Raw genomic sequence first — 9,497 nt, forward strand, 5'->3', positions numbered from 1 at the left:
AGATATATATATATATATATATATATATATATATATATATATATGAAATGAAATACATGAGTAAGCAGATACATTCTGAAACAATCCCAGTTTCTTGCGGTACATGAGAGACCCATTCAATAATTCTAACCCTTTTAACAAAATCGTCAATAGTCAAAACAACGAATAGCTACAAGTACATATATTTGAAATATTCAAGTCATAGGCCAGTCCATGTTGATCATGCATATAAAAACCCCTCTTAAGTATCAATCCCCTCATCAATTATTCATTCATTCAATCTTAATTTCATCTTTTCTTGCATACAGAGAAGCACAGAATTAACAAACCAAAAGGTTAAACAGTAAAGCTTTTATTTTTATTTTTGTCCAAGAAAAGCGAAATGAAGTTGTTCATGAAAATGGTGTTGGTTGCTGCAGTGGTGGTTGTGCTTCTGAACATGAGCTCAAATGAGGCATGCAGAGTCTTAAACAAAGATATCCTGCAAAAGGGAACAGTTATTGATCCTCCCCATTTCCCTGTGGTTATTAAGCAAACTGTCCAGAGGATCCGTACTATAGTCGCGCCGCTCAGTACCGGCGGCAGAGGAGTGCATTATGTTTCTGATCAGGGCTTCTACATTTCTTCAATTATCCGCCAGAGATTGCAGAAAGCTCCTATGCCGCCCACTGGTGGAAATCCGATCACTAATCCCTGAAGCTCATGCATATATGGTTCCTTCCTCAACCTGGTTCCAGCTAGTTCATGACGTCGTTTTTTCGTTAAGTTGTAATGAATATTGTCTATGAGATTCACAGATTAATTTGTATTCAAATTTGAAGGGTAATGTTTTTACAGCACGCATAACTTGTATCTAATGACAGAATACTGATTTTTATGATTCTTTGCTTTTGTCAATTTTTTTTCTGGTGATCGATAGTGATCGAGTTTAGAAGCTATTGCGCGCCTTTTTATTGTCTGGTTGTTACTGGGCTAGCTGCGATAGTTAGGAAAATATCCTTGCCGGTGAAATGTAAAGTAATGATTCTCTTTCATTTTAACTAGCTAATTCACAATTTTCTTAATTAATCCAACACATTAAGACGACGAATTAGGGCATATGGCGAACAAGCTGGAGTCCTGCACTCCTGAAAATGTTTGAAATTTCTATAATACATATCCGTATGTTATACCCATGCCGAAATTGTACTCAGACTGGTAGGTAGTAACATATATTGATCCTATCTTGTTTAATCTTAGTTCAATTAATGGTAATATATAACATCACCTACGACATTGAACAAAATCGTTGTTAGATTAATTACAGGTAAATAATGAAATGAATATAGTATTTGTAATTTTTTTTTTCAATAAAGGAAATTGTATTGCTAAAACAATGGCCAAAATGCACGTTAAATCATATGTCGGGCTTTATACAATCTGTCGATAGAGACCTACAAACATCATGACCGGTATCCTCATTAATAATAAGCTCGAGAAAAGCTTCGATTCAAGCATATGAAATAACACATAACACCTAATTTTCGGACAAGAGTAAACTAGCTACCTAAGACCTCAATTTGTGTACACCTAGTAAACTAAGAAACCTAGTACGATTGCTTCATCTCATGTTCGAGCGACATTGCCTGATATCACTACTGGAAAATGCTTCTTAGCCGACGAAACAAAATCAATCCGTCAGCTAATTAAGACAAACTTAAGCGACGAAACAGCTTTCCGTCGTCTACGATTTGACTTTCGTCGCCTAAGGTACACTTAGGAGACGAAAACCAACCCACCGACACATTCCGTCGTTTAGGATTAACTTAGGCGACGATTCAACTTTTGTTGGCTAAGATCTATCGCCTAGGTCGACACCAACAATCTCATCAACCCCGGACTGACCGTCGGCGCCCATCCATCCTCAAAGGCAATCTTCGGCAACCCATGCCCAATCAACGTCAGAAACAAACCCCAGACACTACCAGAGGAAAGGCTTTAGCCGACGAAAATAAAAAAACCAGGCCAACGAATTATTTTTTCATCGGCTAATGTGGACTTTAGCCTACGGAATTTTCCTTCGTCGGCTAATTTAAATTTTTATCGGCTTTGGTCAACTTCCTTCGTCTGAATAATCTTTTTCGTCGGCTATAATCTGTGAACTTTAGTTAACGAAATTTTTAAAAGTTTAGCCGACGAAAAATATAATTTTGTCGGCTAAAGTGCTTTAATTTCGTCGGCTAAAGTGTCTTATATTTGCAGATCTTGACAACAACTCATCTGGGAAAAAAAAACTATACGTAGAACCTTCAAACTCAAAAAAGTCGTGAAATAAGATATGACCAGAATGGTGAAATACGACTATAGTTGAAAAATCACGGTATTCCGGTAAATTCTCGGTGCCGATAGTTGCGGTCAATGCAATTTACCCTTATTATTCACTATGCTGCAAATTTGGTGTTTGGAGTCCGATTGACTATTGTGATACCTTTTTGGAAGTGTAACGGCCGAACGAGTCAAACTCATTGTTATGCTATGACATATGGGCTTTTTTGGCCATCCGAGTCCGTTTAGGGCTTCAAAATGCAGTTTTCTTATTTTCGATTAGAGTTGACCGTTTCGATCGAGCCCTTAACGTTGTCGAATCTAGTTGAATTTTTTACCATAGACATCTTTCGTCATAATGATCATATCTGATGGTCAAATTTTGTATGTGAATTTTAGTCATCGGAATCACAACGTGTCTACTATTTACCGTTATTATTCCCTATGGGGAGCCCTATCGTCGGAAGGTAAATGTCTCAAATTTTTATATGGGCAGTTGCGTGTCATCTACGTGAGAGTTTTTCGTGTGGAAGGTTTGACCTAACTACGTAATATAGGGGGAGATATGAGCGTTTTCGTGTGATAAGTGACGATGGATTAGGGTTGCCGTTTCGATCAAGCCCTTAACGTTGTCGGATCGAGTTGAATTTTTTACCATAGACATCTTTCGTCATAATGATCATATCTGACGGTCAAATTTCGGTTTGTGAATCTTAATCATCGGAATCACAACGTGTCTACTAATGTTGTATAACTTGTTTAGTAGGTTATACAACTTTGTGAACCAACTCTACATAGGAAGCAAAATTATCAAAAATATCGTGAAATAAGATGTGTTCAGAATGGTGAAATACGGCTATGGTTCAAAAATCACTTAAATCGGGTAACGTCTCGGTGCCAATAGTAGCGGTCAACCCTATTTACAGTTATTATTCCCTATGGGGAGCCCTATCGTCGGAAGGTAAATGTCTCAAAATTTTTATATAAACGGTTGCGTCTCATCTACGTAAAAGTTTTTCGTGTGGAAGGTTTGACCAAACTACGTAATATAGAGAGAGATATGAGCGTTTTCGTGAATTTATAGACTTTAGCCGACGAGATATTAAAAAAGTCGTCAGTTAATGTCAAAATTTTTTTGGCGGTAAACCAAATTTGGAGAAAAATTTTCAAAGAACTTTAGCCGACGAAAATATATGAAAAGTCATCGGCTAAAGTCGAAAAATTTTCAACCAAAATTTTTTGGCGATCAACCAAAATTTTCAAAAGAGTTTAGCCGACAAAAATAAATAATTTCGTCAGGTAAAGTTCTTTATATAGGAGTTTTACCGAATGTGGATGGTAAGAAGTCAGAAAATCAGAAAAAGTTCCGGATTTTCTTCTCGGCCTAGCTCCGCCGTCAATCCACCGGAGACCGCCACACTTATCCCAAAAGCTTCGCCGTCGTCTCTACTTCATTGCTGGACAGGTGGTGCATCGAGTGGCGCCGCCGTAAGGGATAAATCGAGCTCCAAAACTCTGCCGGTTCGGATTCGGTGTCGATCGAATTTCTCCTTCCTCAGGTCACCATTTGGTGAGTTCTATATATGGATAAGTTGAGTTTGATTAGTACTACATTCCCCTAGAATTTGGTAGCTCGATTCGGTGTGTGTGAAGAGAATCGAAGATTTGAAGTTTTTAGGGTTTGAAATTGGGGATTTTTATATTTTGATTCAATTGACCTGTTTAGGCTTAGAATTGGGCTTCGACTTCTTTTAGAAAGTTGTTCGAAATGTTGAGAGGAAGATTCTGTCAAATTTTGGTGGTGATTGGAGGTGGCCGAAAGATTCTGCAGTTTTTTTTTTCAAAAACCAGCAACTTTAGCCGACGATATTTAAATACTATATTCGTCGGCTATAGTATTTTTTAATTTTTATAAGGTTTAGCCGACGAAACAGACTATATTTCGTCAGTTATAGTTATTTTTAAATTTTTATAAGGTTTAGCCGACGAAACAGACTATATTTCGTCGGCTATAGTTATTTTTTAAATTTTTTATAAGGTTTAGCCGACGAAACAGATTATATTTCGTCGGCTATAGTTTGGGAAAATTTTTTTTATTTACAGACTTTAGCCGACGAATATCTTAATATTCGTCGGCTAAAGTCTGGGAAAAAAACCGACGACATGTTTTCGTTGGCTAAATTGTGGGACTATAGCCGACGAAATTTTTTTTTTCGTCGGCTAAAGTCATTGTCGACGACCTTTTCCCGACGAAATCTTAGCCGACGATGGCTCGTCGGCTAAGATCTTAGTCGACGAATTAAGCTAACAGGCCGACGAAACTTTTTCGTCGGCTAAAGTGCTTGTCCTGGTAGTGAAAGCCAGTCCGCCCCACCATTGCCTTGGGTTCCTCCGACGAATTACCACCACGTCTTAGATTAAGCTCGACGTCACTCTGCCGACCCATCCACTCACGACCCTAAAGCCTCTAGGATTAGGTCGGACAAATCCGTTCCACCACTAACCCGCCTAAGCACCTCAGCACCGCCCTGATCCAAAAGAGCCAGGTTCGCTCTACCATCACTAGCCTCGAGCATGACCCAAGCACAATCCTTAACTTAGACACAATCACCGCGCTCCGGCCAATCTAGTGCGGCAACACCACCTAACCGACCGACTCCAAAGACCTCGACGTTAGCCGCTGCCTCCCAAGCTTGATGGCCGCCATTTCGGAAACACCCTCAGCAACCTCGGTCAAAAACCACAGTAACTAAAGCCGTTGAGAAAACTTGGTTTAGATTCCGATGTCGTAGCTTGAGTGAGCATATGTTGTTGTCATCCCGCCACTTTTGATCTGGTTAGCACAAAGCTCGCAACCAACTTCACGAAACCTAGGAACCTAGGTTTCGCTGGCTGTTCCAATTAAGACGCTACGCAAGTTTTGGAGCATCCTAGCTAGATTGGCTTCCCCTATAGTAAATTTGTTCTTAAAATTGTAATTCTAAATGATAAAAAAGTGTAATTTTTGTTCAAATAGATGTAAAATGAGTCATGAGTGTATGAAAAATAGTTCTCTCTATGTCTAAAGAACTTCACGGCTTCTATATAACTGACTAAAAATAATAGGAACCCTAACATTGTCTTGAACTACTCCACCTCGTTAGGTTCAAACTGTGGATCTCAAATATATAAAATATCTCTTGAGTAAAATTCTCTACTGCTGATAGACCAAAATAGGGATCCCAATTAAATTGCATGAGCTTACGAGAAAAAAAAACTCTATTGGAATTGGTTTCTATTTCAAAGACTTCTCTCATCTTTTTAACTGTGAGATTATGATCCTGGTTATCAGTATATCTTAAATATATCTATCACTACCATAAAAAATCTCACAACCTCTCATTGTATCCACGAAAATTCTCCAAGCAATTCTTGTTATGAAGATTACTTGTTGGTCGTTTTTCTGATATATCGGTTCATCAATAGTACATGTTAAGCCTCCTTACTTCAATTCATCTTCTCCTTCCTCCTTGTTCAAGCATGAAGAGACCAACTAGAAATTCACCACCTGCCAATTGGCTCAACCTTCTTCTAAATTAATAGTTATGTTTCATGTTGTTTCATTCTTTCGATCACATTCTTAATCTCTTTACCTGGTTGTTGCTATTACAATAACACAACTCAATAAGCTAAAGAGCAAGTACTAAAGCTATCATTTGTATATCAACATTTGTCTAGATTGATTATTGTTTTTAATCCTCCGTACTGAAAAATATTAAACAAAGCATTAACATATGTGTCAATATTGCAAACATATATCTAAGAGTATGAAATTTACTACATGAAACTTTGTTACCCGTGAGAACTCCGATTACATGTGCTTGTGTGATAATGCTTGCTTAAAATGGATATGTCTTCTCTTCTTGAAATCTACGCAGTTGTAATATGTACGAGCAGCTGTGAAATCTAGATAGACTCCACACTTATACCAAAAATCAAATAGATCAGTACAAATATCAGGAAATAAGACAAATACCACCTCCCTAACCTGCTTTAGGTCATATGTATCTTCAGGAGGAGGAATATATTTCATTCAACACTCATTGAAATGGGTGATGACATTTCTAACTGGATCAGCTTCATCTATGGGATCATTTTGGTAGAATCTATAATTAAATGCCCTCTAAGCATATATATCCAAGTTGTAGGTTCTGTCCCAATCAATCTCATCCTCTGGGTAGTGTTCCCGTACCCACATCTGGTATGCATTAGTCCATTTGAGCTCTCTCCCAGCTCTATAAAAAACTTCTTTAAGCCGACATAGATTTTAAACTGCCACCACATGGAAAGCAGTGATATCCTCCCGACTATGTAGAAATTTATGGAAGTATAGGTTTTAGACTTAGAGCATGTATCAAAATAAAAGAGATCCAATAATATTAATATGAATGATAACTTTTATGTAGCAAAGTGATAGTGATGCAAACTTTAGTCATAATCACCTTGGATTTTCGAACAACCTTACTATTTTTTTCTTTTTCTTCTTCATACAATGATTTCATAGTTCACTATGAGATTATAATCATGGTTATCAATATATCTTAAATATATCTATCACCACCGTAAAAAATCTCACAACCTCTCGTTGTATCCACAAAAACTCTCTAAGCAATTCTTGTCATATAGATTTCTAGTTGGTCGCTTTTATGATTAAGCGGTTCATCAATAATTAATATTGTTAAGCCTCCTTACTTCAATTATCTTCTTCTTCTTTCTTGTTCAAGCGTGAAGAGACCAACTAGAAATCCACCACCTGCCAATCGGCTCAACCTTGCTCGTTAGCTTTTTCAAAGTCGTCGGGTTAAGCTCTTCTCTCTCATATCTAAATTTAACTACTCCATGTAGATTTGTTTTTGTAAACTCAATCAATCGAGTAAAATCTATTTAAAAAAACTAAGTTATAATGGAATAGATGTAAGACATGTATGCAAAACACAGCTATCATTGTCAAAATGCTCACAAATTTTGTTTACATCGGAACTACAAAGTTTAAAAAATTAGAGGGTTTAAATAATTAAATCGATAAACGAATAACAAAAAATAAGAATTCAATATTATGGTTAAAAATCTTTTTTTTCTCCTCTTAAATAAGTTTTTTTTTTTTTGAAGAAGTCTCCTCTTAAATAAGTTAATCGTAGTTAATCATGGTCTTTTTCCCATGTGGCTGCACCTTATTGGGTGGTGCTATCACTATCATAATGATGATAGTGGTGGGCAAATTTGAATGCAATAGTTTCAGTTTCATACGTGATATTGCTTGTTTAGTTGTCTCTCAATACGATCCAATTGCAAAATATGCATGAATTCTATGTACTTTCAAAGTTGGTAAAAGAAAAGATTAGAATAGGTTCGTTTAAAACAGGTCGATACTCAGTTTATTATTTTATTATTATTATCTTTTAAATCATGACAGACAACATTCTTATTGAAAAAAAAAAAAAAGAAACTTAAAAATTACAAATATCAGCTGAAACATAAAAAAACAACATACCTTAGAGCAAGTCCACTCCAACCCCAAAAACAAGACCCAAGTCTTCATTATGTCAAATGAAGACCCGGCCAGAAAAAACCTTTTTCCACCCATAAAATTTCTTTCACCTGGTCATTGCCTGGGTCAGACCCATGACCCAGACCTTCGTTTTAAAGACTCGGGCCTTCGTTTGTCATGTCAGCCCGTATCGTGGGGCCCATGCATATATCAACCATGTGAAGATCTTAAGGGAGGCGGGACGATGCGAGAGATGGAGCGCGTAGCGTGGACGAACGAATGAGGGCACGCGTATAACGCGTTCATCCGGCTAGCGCAAGTGGGTGGGAACATGGCCATGCGTCAGCAGCTGTTGGTGTTGCATTTGCTTTCAAATCCAACGGTAGACAATTATACATATGAGATCTGATGATAGATAATTATACATATGGTTACTATTGAAATTCAAACAATTTGAAAACATTTTAATTTAAATTTTGTAATTATAAATTGAAGGAAAAATTGCAACGGTAAGACAAATATTTTTTTTGAAAAAAAATTCTACAATCCCCTATAAATACATACTATCCTTCTATAGCTTTTTCATCCCACACAAAAAATGTCATTAAGATTTTATTAACGTATAATATTATTATTTGCACATAAGTGCTATATATTATATTCAATAAACAATCACTGTCACGTGGCTACCCAGAAACTAAAATCGTGGGTGGAAACTGCAGCCCAAAATCATTGCCACGTGGCGACCCAGGTCTCACCCAAGACCCATGCCTTCCTAACGAAGACCCAAGTCTTCCCAACGAAGACCTAGAGGGTGGACTTGCTCTTAGAGTACAGGCTTTTACGGTCAATAAGTGAGCCACACGGTTCACGTTTCTACTTACATATACTACTTTAAAAATAGAAACAACTACAAAGATGCAGCCAATATCTTCATAGATCCTCTCCAAGTAAGAGGTATTTAGAACAGATAAATTTGAAACCTGCCTCTGAACTTCTATTGCGTCAGTTTCAACAATGGCTGTAGAAAACCATGCTCATTAACGAATTCGATCGCCATCTTACAAATCAAATTTGTTCCATACTAGCCTAATCGATCAGAAAAGTCATTAATCCTATTTTATTCCACATTTCCACTTACATATATATAGCTAAAACTGATTGCTTTGTTTGTAACATAAATTATATTCATTGCAAAAGAAGGAAAGGCTGGAAAGCCATGACAACGTGATTTGTAGTCCAAAATTCAATTGAACTCTCTTATTTCTTCTGGTGCAAGGATAACCCGTTCATCGACCTCTAACCATTTAACATGATGATCTTCAATATTCAAATGAAACAACAAATTACAGAAATAATGAAACTTTCGAGTCATCATGAAGGACACCCGTTGGTTCATTTTAATGATCCTATAGAAAATCCTCTCTACTTATCATCATTCATTCCTACATCATAACATTCCATTTCTTTCACTTACAAAAGAAAGAAAAGAAAATATTCAAAATTCTTGTTTTCCCAACAAAATGATCTAGTTTTGGAACATGGTTTTGGTGGCCACAGTGTTAGTTAGTGTGTCTTATTAAGGTGGACTCAAATGAGGCGTGCAGAGTCTTAAACAAAGATGTGTTGCAAAAGCGTCCTCTTAGTCCTCCCAGTTTTCCTTTGA

The sequence above is a fragment of the Fragaria vesca genome, linkage group LG2, assembly GCF_000184155.1.
Source record: "Fragaria vesca subsp. vesca linkage group LG2, FraVesHawaii_1.0, whole genome shotgun sequence".
NCBI classification, from domain to species: domain Eukaryota; kingdom Viridiplantae; phylum Streptophyta; class Magnoliopsida; order Rosales; family Rosaceae; genus Fragaria; species Fragaria vesca.